The following is a 15,444-nucleotide window of genomic DNA, read 5'->3' on the forward strand; positions in this document are numbered from 1 at the left end:
ACAGTCCCCAGGGACACACACACACACACACACACACACACACACACACACACACCCTGTCTGGACCACAGTCCCCAAGGACACACACATACACTGACGTCCCCTCTCTGGACCACAGTCCCCAGAGACACGCGCACACACACACACACACACACACACACACAAACACATCCTCTGTTTAGACCACAGTCCCCATAGACACACAGACACACACACACGCGTCCCCTGTCTGGACCGTAGTCCCCAGGGACACACATGCACAAACACACGTCCCCTGTCTGGACCACAGTCCCCAGGGACACAGACACACACAAACACAAACACACTCTCTATCTGGAGCACAGTCCCCAGAGACACACACACACACATGCACACAAGTCCCTGTCTGGACCAGTCCCCAGGGACACACACACACACACACACACGTCCCCTGTCTGGACCACAGTCCCCAGGGACACAGCCCCTGAGGTCCCAAAGCCCTTTCTCCCCTGGGACCACACTGAGACCCCCAGGACTCCTTCTGACTGCACAATCTGCCACCCAGACGTGGACCCAACCCCGACCTTGGACTCCTGCCCTAGGGCCCCTCTCCCGGCTCGCAGACCCTGAGAGCTTAACCTGGACTGCAAACCATCCATTCTGACCACAGACTCCTGATACACTAACCGCAACCCCCCTCACTGCCCACCCTCCAGCCTAGAGCACTGAACCTCCCACAGACTGGAGGATCCTGCCTGGATGGTGGGACCCCCTCCCAGTCCACCCAGACTGGACGTGGACTCCCAGCTGGGACTCTCCAGAGTCAGTGCACCCCCCCAGATCACAGCTGAGACTGCCGTCGCTACAACTCCCCCTAACCCAGATCCCCAAGGAGACCACACATAGACCCCTACCCAGAACGTTGCAGAAACCTCAACCTGGCAGCCCCAGAGGCTGAGATGGTTGGATGGCATCACCGACTCGACGCGCATGAGTTTTTGCAAGCTCCAGGAGATGGTGATGGACACAGAAGGCCTGGCGTGCTGCAGTCCATGGGGTCGCAAAGAGTCGGACACGACCGAGCAACTGAACAACAATAAGTGACCCCACGTGTACCAAGTGCAGCAGCACCAGTATCTGATCCGTCTCACTGCCCTGTGGGTGAGAAGTCTCGCCTGTGACCCCTGGCTCGAGGTCTGCGACGGTCAAAGCGGAGCCGTCTACTCACTGGGCTCCCCAGGCAGTGACGTGGAAGAGCCTGTTTCTGAGCTTGTTCAGGTTGGTGGATGGCTGGACCCACTTCCTTGTGGCTGTAAGGCTGGATTCCCTGCTTCTGAACTGGTGGTCAGCGGTGGGGAGGGACGGGGGCCCTATCTCTGGTCCGACCATAACTCCCTCAGCATCTCCAGCTTCCCTCCTGCCTTCCCTTCTCTCCCGCTCCAGCCCAACAATGTTCTCTGCTTTTGAAGGCTCTTGAGATTAAAGTGAACCCATCAGGCTAATCCAGGATCATCTCCCTATTTTAAGCTCCATAACCTGGAGAAGGGAAAGGCTACCCACCCCAGTATTCTTGGGCTTCCCCAGTGCCTCCGTGGGTAAAGAATCCGCCTGCAATGCGGGAGACCTGTGTTCGACCCCTGGGTTGGGAAGATTCCCCCCAGAGAAAAGGTAAAGGCTACCCACTCCAGTATTCTGGCCTGGAGAATTAATTCCATGGATTGAAGTCAAATGGGCCTTAGAAAGCATCACTACAAACAAAGCTAGTGTAGGTGATGGAATTCCAGTTGAGCTGTTTCAAATCCTGAAAGGTGATGTTGTGAAAGTGCTGCCCTCAACATGCCAGCAAATTTGGAAAACTCAGCAGGGGCCACAGGACTGGAAAAGGTCAGTGTTCATTCCAATCCCAAAGAAAAGCAATGCCAAAGAATGCTCCAACTACCGCACGATTGCACTCATCTCACACACTAGTAAAGTCATGCTCAAAATTCTCCAAACCAGGCTTCAGCAATATGTGAACCGTGAACTTCCTGATGTTCAAGCTGGTTTAGAAAAGGCAGAGGAACCAGAGATCAAATTGCCAACATCTGCTGGATCATCGAAAAAGGAAGAGAGTTCCCGAAAAACATCTATTTCTGCTTTATTGACTATGCCAAAGCCTTTGGCTGTGTGGATCACAAGAAACTGTGGAAAATTCTGAAAGAGATGGGAATACCAGACCACCTAAACTGCCTCTTGAGAAATCTGTATGCAGGTCAGGAAGCAACAGTTAGAACTGGACATGGAACAACAGGCTGGTTCCAAATAGGAAAAGGAGTACGTCAAGGCTGTATATTGTCACCCTGCTTATTTAACTTCCATACAGAGTACATCATGAGAAACGCTGGGCTGGAAGAAGCTGGAATCAAGATTGCCGGGAGAAATATCAATAACCTCAGATATGCAGATGACACCACCCTTATGGCAGAAAGTGAAGAGGAGCTAAAAAGCCTCTTGATGAAAGTGAAAGTGGAGAGTGAAAAAGTTGGCTTAAAGCTCAACATTCAGAAAACAAAGATTATGGCATCTGGTCCCATCACTTCATGGCAAATAGATGGGGAAACAGTGAAAACAGTGTCAGGCTTTATTTTGGGGGGCTCCAAAATCACTGCCTATGGTGACTGCAGCCATGAAATTAAAAGACGCTTACTCCTTGGAAGGAGGGTTATGACCAACCTAGATAGCATATTTAAAAGCAGAGACATTGCCAACAAAGGTCTGCCTAGTCAAGGCTATGGTTTTTCCAGTAGTCATGTATGGATTGTGAGAGCTGGACTATAAAGAAAGCTGAGCACCAAGGAATTGATGCTTTGGAACTATGGTGTTGGAGAAGACTCTTGGGAGTCCCTTGGACTGCAAGGAGATCCAACCAGTCCATTCTGAAGGAGATCAGTCTTGGGTGTTCTTTGGAAGGAATGATGCTAAAGCTGAAACTCCAGTACTTTGGCCACCTCATGCGAAGAGCTGACTCATTGGAAAAGACTCTGATGCTGGGAGGGATTGGGGGCAGGAGGAGAAGGGGACGACAGAGGATGAGATGGCTGGATGGCATCACTGACTCAATGGGCGTGAGTCTGAGTGAACTCCGGGAGCTGGTGATGGACAGGGAGGCCTGGCGTGCTGCGACTCATGGGGTTGCAAAGAGTCGGACACGAGTGAGTGACTGAACTGAACTGAACTGAACTGTATAATCCCTGGGGGGCAGGGGCGGGTTGCAAAGAGCCAGCCACGACTGAGTGACTTTCACTTTCACTTTTCAACCTTAATTATATCTGCAAGGTCCCTTGGGCTTCCCTGGTGGCTCAGTGGTAAAAAAAATAAAAATAAAAATCCGCCGGCCCGTGCAGGAGACACAGGTTCTATCCCTGGGTCAGGAAGATCCCCTGGAGAAGGGAATGACAACCCACTTCAGTACTGTTGCCTGGAGAATCCCACAGACAGAGGAGCCTGGCGGGCTACAGTCCACGGGGCTGCAGAGACTCGGACACGACTAAGCAGCTAAACGGCAACAGGATAATCAGTAACCCAGGACAAAGAAAGTCACACCTGGTTGTCTTTCTTGGGACCTGCTACCTTCAAAGGTGAGAGGGTCCCAGGGAAACAGTCTTTTCCTAGTGAAAGCGTTAGCTGTCATTTTGGGGGTCTCCAAAGAGCTCTGGGACCACAGTCCTTAAGGTCACCACAGAGAAGAATTCAGTGAGAGCAAAGCGATGGATACAAATGATTTATTAGAATAGGATGCTGTGAGTCTAACAGGCAGGTGGGTTTTGCAGGGGGCCCGACCCTGAGAACTTACTGAGCTGTATACTTAGTCGCTGAGTTGTTTCCAACTCTACGACCCCGTGGACCTTAGCCCAGCAGGCTCCTCTGTCCATGGGATGCTCCAGGCAAGAATACTGGAGTGGGTTGCCATGCCCTTCTCCAATTAACTCACAGAGGTCTCACATATTTTTCCTACTTACAATACCCTCGTGGGATTAACTATTAAATCACCTACTTTGTCCCTTTTTCGTTGCTGTTCAGCCACTCAGCCATGGACTGCAGCCTGCCAGGCCTCCCTGTCCATCACCAACTCCCGGAGCTTGCTCAAACTCATGTCCATTGAGTCGCTAATGCCACGCAACCATCTCATCCTCTGTCGCCCCCTTCTCCTCCCACCTTCAATCTTTCCCAGCGTCAAGGTCTTTTCCAATGAGCTGGCTCTTTGCCACCAGGAGGAGACTGTCAGTGGTCCGGAGGAGCATCAAGGTTCTCTTCCCAACACAGAGAGGATCCTGGTGTTTCCCATCAGGACGCTGTGTCGATTGCGTTCCCAAGGAACTCCTTAGAAAACCACTTAGGACACTTCAGACTAAGGCATCATCAAGCTGTTTGTTGGTTTTGTTTTGTTTTGTTTTGTTTTTAATGGCATTTTCCGGTACCTCTTTCTAGAAGCAGCTGTGAGGCTTGTCAGTGCCCTTTGTGGGTGAGCATCGCGGTATTATGTGTCTCTGGGGGGAAGGCGCGAGAGAGGGCATCTTTAAAATCTGCTTCTAAATTTGCTGCCTTTGTTTATCTCCTGCTATTGTGTCCCGCAGGACAAAGAAGGCAGGTGCAGCTAGCTGGCTGGGCTCCTTCGCCAGAGTGGGCTGGTCCCCGAGTTTCCTTGTCTGGGTAGCCTCGGATGCCCCCAGACACCACGTCCGGGGTCTCTGCCACGTGTTCAAGCACGCGATGGTTTCACGGGTCAGTTTTATCCAAAGTTCCAGTATCTGGCTTCTCTCTCTCTCTCTTTTTTTAACGGAAGGCGTATGGTTCTTAACAAGCCCCTTTCGACTGCTGCTGGCTTTATGGCAATAGACTGACTTTTTTTTTGTTTGTTTTTCTGTCTGCACTTAAAGCCTCGTCAGTTCCCTGGACAGGGATTGAATCAGCTCCACCACACAGACAGGGCAGACTCCTAACCAGCGGACCGCCAGGGAAGACCCCAAAGTTGAGGATTCTTATTGTAATCCTGCTGTCCCTTTAAAAGCCATAAAAACACAAAAGTTCAGGAAAGTAAAATCCAGGGAAGATACTCCTTTGCATACTTAGATGTTCAGTGTATAGACTGTGTGTTTTAGTCGCTCCGGCGTGTCTGACTCTCTGTGACCCGATGGACGGCAGCCCGCCAGGCTCCTCTGTCGGTGGGGTTCTCCAGGCAAGGATACTGGAGTGGGTTGCCACGCCTTCCTCCAGGGTGTCTTCCCCACCCCAGGGATTGAGCCCTTATCTCCTACATCTCCTGCATTGCAGGCAGATCCTTTAGCCCTGAGTCGCCAGGGAAGCCCACACTCGTGTAGGAAGGCTTAACAAATCTCCTCCTTAGTGGACGGTATTCTTTTTCTAAAAATAATAATAATCATCTAAGCCCTGTTCTTTGCTAAAAAAAAAAAAAATGTAAGGGTGGTTATGCCGTTGAGAAAACGTGGGCAGCCAACAGAGCTTTATGCTGAGATGCACAGGAGAGGAAGGGGTAAGCGAACCATTTCTGAGTAACGTTGGAGGTCCCTGGGGAGTATTACCGGCCCCATCCTTTGTCTGTGTGTCCCAGGACACACGGGGGTCTCGGCTATTTAAAGGCAGTAATAAAATGCATCATGCGGATTCTTGAACGCATTTTTGAGCAATCTGATGGTTCAAATCTCAGGAGCCGTGATCTTGATCGTTACTGAACTTTTACATGGTCCTTCCTTCCTGAATCAAAGATGAATTAGTGCCAAATGGACCCAGAGTTTCCGCTGGACCCCAGAACAATTATGAGCAGAACCAAGCTCACTTCAGTTCAGTTCAGGCGCTCAGTCGTGTCCCACTCTGTGCGACCCCGTGGACCGCAGCACTCCAGGCTTCCCTGCTCTTCACCAACTCCTGGAGTTTACTCAAACCCATGTCCATGGAGTCGGTGATGCCATCCCACCATCTCATCCCCTGTCGTCCCCTTCTCCTCCTGCTCTCAATGTTCCCAGCATCAGGGTCTTTTCCAGTGAGTCAGCTCTTCGCGTCAGGTGGCCAAAGGATTGGGGCTTCAGCTTCAGCATCTAAGCTCATTTGTTCCCAAATGCCACGGACTCCAGTGGACTCTGACGATTTCATCATTTTTAGAAAGATACACTGGCATCTGTTCTCAAGGCCTTTGTCCAAACACATTTTTAGAAAGCAAGCATTTTTCCTCTTTGGATTCCTACACTGAAAAAAAAAAAAAACAAAAAACTTGGAAACAGATAGCAAGGGTGGTTTGTACAATAGGGTAAGAGTCCTTCCTGCCACTGAATGTTACATGTAAAAATGGTTACAATGGGCACGTCCCTGGTGGTCTGGTGGTTGAGACTTCAACCTCCAGTACAGGGGGTGGCAGGTTCGATCTATGGTCGGGCAGCAAAGATCCCACACACCTCATGGCCAAAATACCAAAACATTAAGCAGAAGCAATATTGTAACAAGTTCAATAAAGACTTTCAAAATGGTGCACATAAAAAAAATTTTTAAGTGGTTAAAATCACAAAATTATTTCTCTTGATTGTATATATAATTAAAAATTATTGTGATAATATGCATACTGTTATAAATATATTGCTATAAATACATAATATATAATATAAATATAACATAAATATATTTATAATATACATATGTAATAAATATAATGTAAATATATGATATACATATATACTATACACTTATAATAAATTTATAATATAAATATAATGTAGATATATTTATAATATATAATGTGTGTATTTATAATGTGTATTATCGCAATAAAAACTTTTTGGCTATTGTTTCCCAATAGGTGATGTTATACTTTTTACAAGGGTTGGTTTTGTTCAGGTATGGTTGATTTACAATATTGCAATTTTATTTTAATAAAATGTGCTCTACAATATTATATTGGTTTCAGGTGTACCCAGAGTAAAATTTTAAGATATATATATTGTTGTTTAGTTGATAAGTTCTGTCTGACTCTTTGTAACCCCATGGACTGTGGCCCACCAGGCTCCTCTGTCCATGGGACTCTCTGGGCAAGAATGCTGAAGTGGGTTGCCATTTCGTTTTCTAGGGGATTTTCCTGACCCACGGATTGAAACTGTCTCTTCTGCCCTGACAGGTGGATTCTTAACCACCGTGCCGACTGGGAATCCCCACCGTATTTTTTTTTACAGATGTTGTTTTTATCGAAGTATGGGTAATTTAAAATAGTACATTAGTTTCAGATGCACGCACAGGAAAACTTTTAAAACTATGGGCTTCCCTGGTAGCTCACATGGTAAAAAAAATCTGTCTGCAACGCAGGAGATGTGGGTTCAACCCCTGGGTCAGGAAGATCCCCTGGAGAAAGGAAATGGCAACCCTCTCCAGGATTCTTGCCTGGAGAATCCCATGGACAGAGGATCCTGGAGGGCTACCGTCCCCCGGGGTCGCAAAGAGTCGAACACGACTGAGCGACTTCACTTGAAAAATATATATAATTGCATTTTAGCATTTCCTATCTCACCTCCAAAGGGCAACACAACAGAGTGAGCACACTCACACACACACACACACACACACACTCACACACGCACTCACACACACACACATTCAAGGATCCAGTGATTCTGTATATTTTTTTTGCCTCTGAGTTTGCTATTGCTCAGAGCAGGGTCTTCATCTTCACGGAAATTAGACATCCTCTCACCTTTTCCGGAAGCTTCACACCGTCAGAGAGCTTGTGTTCTCAATGTGAGCATGAAAAGAAAATTCCGCCCCACCGTCTCTAACCTGATGCCAGATATCCAGCTAGAAGCCGGAGGTGTTTTTCCCGAGGCAGTTAAAGTCACAAAAGGATTTTCATTTGTTGACGTGTTTATATATAGCTCCTGTCCTACTTTTGACTGAGACGGCCAAGGCATTGATAGCTGAAAATAACATCTGGCCTTTTTTTGTTGTTGTTTTTGATGTCCTTTCCGAGTAGCCTCTGTAGCCTGAGGATCTAAAGGCTCTGTGGACAGGTTTGGTGTAGGTTAATCTTCTGTCTCAACTCACACCCACGTCTGGTCCACTTTGCAGGGGTTTCTTTTCAAGAGAGTGGCTGGCATTTTTCAAATTTTCTTCCACAAGGCACTATGCACCATAGTCAGGATATGGAAGGAACCTAAGTGTCCAGGGACAGAGAGATGAGTAAAGAAGAAGCGGTAATAGATACCGAGAATGTCACTCGGCCGTGAGAAACGATGACATGACATCATTCGGAGCAACGAGGACGTCCAGGTGACCCCAGCGGTAAATAGCCTCCCTGCCAATGTCTTGGAGACAGAAGAGACTCGGGCTTGATCCCTGGGTTGGAAAGATCCCCTGGAGAAGGGAACGGCTCCCCACTCCAGTATTCTGATCTGGAGAATTCCATGGGCTGTATCGTCCGTGGGATCACAAAGAGTTGGACACAGCTGGTCAACTTTCACTTTATATATAAAATGGATAACCAGCCAGGACCTACTGTACCGCACAGGGAGCTATATTCAATACCTTGTAATAACCTAGAAAATCGTGTGTGTGTGTGTGTGTGTGTGTGTGTGTGTGTGTGTGTGTGTGTGTGTAACTGAGTCGCTTGTTAAAAACTAGTGAATACGCCAAAAGAGAAGCAGGCTCAGAGATACAGAGAAGAAACTCGTGGTGAGCAGTGGGGGGGGGGGCGGATGGTGGGAGAGACAAGCTAGGGTGCGGTTATTAAGAGAGACAAGCTCTTATGCATAAAACAAAACAAAAAATCACAAGGATACATTATCCAGCCAAGGCAACTGTATCACAACTTTGTAATAACTGCAAACCTTTAAAAACTTGAGCAAAATAATAGTAAATAAGAAATTTAAAAAGTAAAAATAATATTTCCTAGAAACAGCGCCGACAAGAAAAAAAAAAAGAAAAATATGTACACACCGCCTTCTGAAAGGAAATTTTCCTATTAAGATGGGGGCCCATATTAAGATGGGCCATGTGTTCATCTTAAGATATAAGTGAGGGAGCTCAGAGATCTGGCAGGTTGGGTTCCAGACCACTGCAATAAAGCGGAACCTCTAAACAAAGAGAGCTACACAAAATCTTTGGTTTCACAGTGCATATAAAAGTCACGTTCGAGGGAGCTCCAACCCGGGGCTCTGCGACTGCCTGGCTGAGTGGGATGGGCTGGAGGGTGGGAGGTTGAAGGCAGGTTCAAGAGGAAGGGGACGTGTGTCTACCTGTGGCCGATTCGGGTGCGTGAATGGCAGCGAGCAACACAATATTGCAAAGCAATTACCCTCCGATTAAAAATAAATGCATCGTTTGGAATATTTTGAAATTTGCATATTTTGAATAAAGTTAGGTGCACGTTGGATTGTAGTGGGTTAAATAGCATTGGGTCTTATCAAAACAATGCACCCACCTTAATTTTAAAAACAATACGTTGTGCCTCAAAAATGCTTATCATTATGTGAGAAGGCAGGGTTGCCACAAGGCTGTTGTAAAAAAGTGCAGTGTGTACCGAGCACAAGAAAGCAAACTGCGGCAAGCGCGGGCCGTTCCTCGGGCCTGTGAACGCTTCAGGGGCCCGTGAGAACGCCTTCACTTCTCTCGTTTATTTACTTTTAATTTTTGGCCTCGTGGAGTGTGGGACCTTATAGTTTTGAGACCAGGGATTGAAATCCCGTTCCATACATTCGTAATGCAGAGTCTTAACCACTGGACCGCCGGGGAAGTCCTGTTTTCGTTTATTTTATGATGAAAAGGAAAAGATGTGAACAGAACGCAGCCCGGATGATATTCGTCTTTACGGCAACCCGGTTAAAAAACACAATGCTGAATATATTTTGGAGTTTTATTATGCTGATTTTTAAATTTTTTATTTTATATTGGCACGTATAGTTGATTAACAAAATTACGTTAGTTTCACATAGACAGCAAAGTATATGTATATATGTATCCCTTATATTCTTGCCTGGAAAATCCCATGGATGGAGGAGCCTGGTGGGCTATAGTCCATGGGGCCGCAAAGAGTCGGACATGACTGAGCAACTTCACTTCACTCACTCTATACGTATATATGTATCCATTCTTTTTTGAATTATTTCCCTGGTTAAGTTGTTACATTATATTGAGCAGAGCTCCTTGAACTACTATATATATAGTATATACATGTACTATAAAATATATGTACTATATATATACATACATATATATGTGTGTATTGGAGCAGGCAATGGCACCCCAACTCCAGTACTCTTGCCTGGGAAGTCCCATGGACAGAGAAGCCTGGTGGGCTGCAGTCCATGGGGTCGCTAAGAGTCGGACACGACTGAGCAACTTCACGTTCACTTTTCACTCTCATGCATTGGAGAAGGAAATGGCAACCCGCTCCAGTGTTCTTGCCTGGAGAATCCCAGGGACAGGGGAGCCTGGTGGGCTGCCGTCTATGAGGTCTCGCAGAGTCGGACACGACTGAAGCGACTCAGCAGCAGCAGCATACATATGTATTATATAGTTGTTTTTTCGCTGCTAAGTCATGTCTGACTCTTTGCGACCCGTGGACTGCAGCACACCACGCTTCCCTGTCCATCACCAACTCCTGGAGTTCACTCAAACCCATGTCCGTTGAGTCAGTGAAGCCATCCAGCCATCTCATCCTCTGTCATCCCCTTCTCCTCTCGCCTTCAATCTTTCCCAGCATCAGGGTCTTTTCCAGTGAGTCAGTTCTTTGCATCAGGTGGCCAAAGGACTGGAGCTTCAGCATCAGTCCTTCCAGTGAATGTTCAGGGGTGATTTCCTTTAGATCCTCTTTCCTGGGGAAAATGCAGAATTTGAAAGCAACGTGCATGGAAATTAAAAATCCAGGAGTCATTGAGAGACGTGGTCCTCATTCAACCTTGGAGTGTGGACCAATATCACCCTTAAGAACCAGGAAGCTTATTGACTGGGAATCTAAAATTCCGTCACTGGAGTCTGTGTGTGTGTAAGCCATTCTTTTCTTTTTTTTTCCTTCACATGATATCTGACTTCTTATTGCTGTGTTAATTATTTGAGCCTGGTCTCCAGGGCACGTGTGTGAAGGGGCCAATTTTTTAAATTGAACAAATAAATTATTCATCTGAGCCGATTTCCTGTTTTTACAGAGACAGATGAAAGCTGATTTATATAACACATCCCAATGCCAAATTGGTAGTCTTTCCACGTCCCCGGCTCCCGCTGAAAGCTGCAAGTCCAAACTCGATCTTTCGCCCTTGGTTTTGCGCATTGAAATCTCCTGTTTTGAAAAGGTATATTTGAAAAAAAAAAATTAAAAAGGGTTAGACAACTGCAAATAGACTTCAGTGCAACTGGGTAGCCTCAGTCCTGGCTCACATGTCGTCTCAAATTTCTGAAGCATTTTCAGGCTCTCGAAACGAGAAAGAGACAGAGACGACAAAATTGCGGAACTGTACTAGCGAAGGCGGCAGAACTCCAGCTAAAGATTTTTCAAAAAAGGTTCCCTGCCTCCTAGGAAAGCTACAAAAAATATTTTGACATCCTGAAAGCTGCGCTCCGTTGGTGTAAGCTCCTTCTGTGAAAGAAAAGAGAGGGAGGCAAAAAAAAAAAAAAAAAAGGCAAGTCTGTCTTGAAAGCCACCCTTGATTTTCGAAACAGAACATCTCCCGGGCCAATTACTCATCTCCCGGCTCTCCCGGGGGAGGATGCTGCTGAGTCATCACGGCAGATCCGTCAGCCTGTTGTGATCCAAGGGCCTTGAGGAAGCCTCACCTTTGCAGGGCGACGTGCTGCGTCCTGGGTGGGCATTTCGGAAAGATGCTTGTGGCGGAATAACTGAAGACTGTGGGCTTGGGTGGGGGGCGGGGGGTCCCCAGGCGAGGACCAAGGGTGCAGAGAGGAGGGCATCGCTCACCCAGCCAAGGCCGGATCTGTCTTCCGAGGCTCTTGGCACCTCCACACGATGGACCAGCACCTCCTGGGTCCCCGGCTCGCAACAGAGTGACAGGCACCCAGGTGCAGATGAGGCCACGCTCCCCTCCCAGCTCAGGATGGACAGGAGGGGCTTGAAGAGAATGACGAAACTCTCCGGCGTCCTGGGCTCTGATGGCTAACGGGGTATCCGGGACCCAGGTCGTCCCACCTCAGGGTCAGCCCCTCTCCCCTGCAGCTGTGCCCTGCTCCTCTGGTCTGGAGGACCCCCAGTGGGAGCCCCCTCCCGTCTGCCCCACGGGCTGAAAGACCCTCCAGGCCCCACCACGATGCTGGGCCTGTGCTGCCCAGCGGGCTGGCTTACCCCTCCGCTCCACTCTGCTGGTTTTCGGGCTTGCCTCTCTTGAGGGGTGTGTCTAATCCCGCATCTATGCCGACATCTGGGCACCCCTGCCTGCCCACCCACACCCACGCACCCCTGCCTGCCCACCCTCACCCACGCACCCCTGCCTGCCCACCCTCACCCACGCACCCCTGCCTGCCCACCCTCACCCACGCACCCCTGCCTGCCCACCCACACCCACGCACCCCTGCCTGCCCACCCTCACCCACGCACCCCTGCCTGCCCGCCCGCACCCACGCACCCCTGCCTGCCCACCCTCACCCACGCACCCCTGCCTGCCCGCCCGCACCCATGCACCCCTGCCTGCCCACCCTCACCCACGCACCCCTGCCTGCCCACCCGCACCCACGCACCCCTGCCTGCCCACCCGCACCTATACCAACTATAATGAGTGAAGCTGAGCATCTTTTCATGTGCCTCTTGGCCAGCTGGGTGTCTTCTTTGGAGAAACATCCATTTAGGTCTTCTGCCCATTTTTGTGATTTACAAGAAGCGAGAGATTTTCGATGCTCTGACTTCGCTTTTTAGGAAATTAATCAAGTGTGCTTCATTAGCACGAGATACGATTTGAAAAGCTAATTATAACGCATTTTATTTTATTAACTAAATCAGGCCCCTGCAGGTCTACCACCCATCAGTACGTTAATAGTGTATTACCTTTATTAAAAAAATTTTTTTCCAGCCTATGAAGGTGTAATTTTTTAAAATATAAATTAATTTAAAAATAAAGGAACAAGCCCCTGACACACTCCTCCACACAGAAGACGCTGAAAAGCACCAAGTTCAGTGAAAGAAACCAGTCTCCAAAGATTACACAGCATGGCACCTTTATTTTTCTTTTTTTTAACATTTATGTTTCTTTATTTGGCTTCACTAGGTGTTCGTTATAGCACGTAGCACTAGTTTCCCAACCAGGGATCTGACCTGGGACCCCCCACACCGGAAGCACAGAGTCTCAGCCACTGGACCACGCGCGAGGCCCCTCGTGTTCCCTTTCGAATGCAACGATAATTCAACTTTTAAAACCTTCGTAATATACAGCTTGGCATAAAATACAGTGCAATTCAAAACACATGAAACTCCGCTGCAAGACATTCATGTCTTTCCCTTCAAATAGGAAGAGTTTTTGTATGTGACCGTCTTCTCCTCTTTTAAATAAGATTATAGAGAGTGACCGCCGCAGTGGCCGAGCGTGATTTCGGCTTTCTTGACCTCCCCCTGTACCGCCAGCTCTGGCTCCTCAGGCTCCATTTTTCCCTTCCGTGTCATCCAGTTTTCTCCTATTTAACTTGCCGCACAGTCTCTGCGTGTGCTCAGTGGCTCAGCGGTGTCCGGCTCTTTGAGACTCCTTGGACTGTAGCCCACCAGGCTCCTGTGCATATGGGACGCTCCAGGCAAGAATACTGGAGTGGGTTTCCATGCCCTCCTCCAGGGGGTCGTCCCGCCCCAGGGACCCACCCGGGGTCTCTCGCATTGCAGGTGGACTCTTTACCATCTGAGCCGCCTGGCAAGCCCGACGGATTTTTATTTCATGAACATCCATCCCTTTGAAGCCCCGTTTCCCCAACCTCCCCCAGCGCTGAATCTGTTCTTGCACCCTCATACACACCGAGCTGTGTCCACAGAGGTCGGCCTAGGACTCTTCACTGCCCGTTCCCAGAGGAGGGTTCCGCCTTTGCGTCTGGCGTGTCTGCTTCTGACGGCGTCTAAGATCCGTTATTCTGTTCTGCTTGCAATTTTCCACACTGCCTCTTTTTTTTTGTTTTATTTTGGGCTGTGACACCTTCGAGTCAGCCCTTTTTTTAAAAAAATATATTTTTAAACAGAAAACAGCGCCAGGCACGAGGAGTTAGAAATTCAACTTACCTCTGTGTAAATATTTGGTCTGAATCCACACAAGGTACAGGCGTGCGGTCCTTCTCGTTTATTTTTACCCTCGGGCCATTCTTTTTATTTTTCCCTTACTGATGCATTTGTGAAACGGAAGAGGCATACGTAACAGTGGGCTGCTGTCTCTTTTTTTCTTCTCAACTGCGCCTGCCCAGGTGGTAAAGAACCCGCCTCCCAAGGCGAGAGATGTAAGAGACGCAGGTTCGATCCCTGGGTCAGGAACATGCCCTGGAGGAGGGCATGGCAACCCACCCCAGTGTTCTTGCCTGGAGCATCCCGTGGACAGAGGGGCCTGGAGGGCTACTGTCCATGGGGTTGCAAAGAGTCAGACACGCCTCAATTACTTAGCACACACCTGCCCTGGAGTGTTTGACCAGCCTGCCTTACCGGTTCATGAATATGGATAGAATCAGCCTCAGGGGCTATTGAACGATAGTTATCATGGATTGGGTCTTAAGAGACAGCTGCTAATTCTTGAAAGATTAAGCAAGTTTATTTCTTTAATTTATTTGTTTGTAGGCTGCACTGGGCCTTTCTTGGGGGCTTCACTCATAGCGCCATAGGTAAAGAATCCGCCTGCAGTGTGGGAGACCTGGATTCGATCCCTGGGTTGGGAAGGTCACCCAGAGAGGGGAAAGGCCCCCCACCCCAGTCCTCTGACCTGGGTCTTTCTTGCTATCTGCGGGCTTTCTCTAGCTGCGTGAGGGGTTGCTACTCTGCAGTTTGGACGCACAGTCTTCAAGCCGCAATGGGTTCTCTTGTTTTGGGACCCCGGGCTCCGTTGCCTCACAGCACGGGGAATCTTCCTGGACTGAACCCGCGTTTCCATGGATTGGACCCACGTTTCCTACAGTGGCGGGCGAGTTCTCAGCCAATGGACCACCAGGGAAGTCCTGCACTGGTCGTCTTATTTTTTTTTTATTTCTTGATTTGATTTGATTTATTCTTGATTCAGTTATGTTCTTCTGTTATTATGATTATTACCTGGCTGCGCCATGCAGCACGGACGTCTGTCTCTTTTTTAAAAAGACTCTCGGGACATTGCAAAGTAGATGGCCAGGGTGAGTTTGATGAAGCAAGGCACCCCGAAGCCCCTGCTGGGTGACAGCTTAGAGGGGAAGGTGGGGAGATATTCAGGATGCATGGGTCACACATACACCTGTGGGCGACTCATGCTGATGTCGGTAAAGGCCACCACAGTGTTGTAAAGTGAT

This window comes from Ovis canadensis, chromosome X (assembly GCF_042477335.2).
Source record: "Ovis canadensis isolate MfBH-ARS-UI-01 breed Bighorn chromosome X, ARS-UI_OviCan_v2, whole genome shotgun sequence".
Classification (NCBI taxonomy): Eukaryota; Metazoa; Chordata; class Mammalia; order Artiodactyla; family Bovidae; genus Ovis; species Ovis canadensis.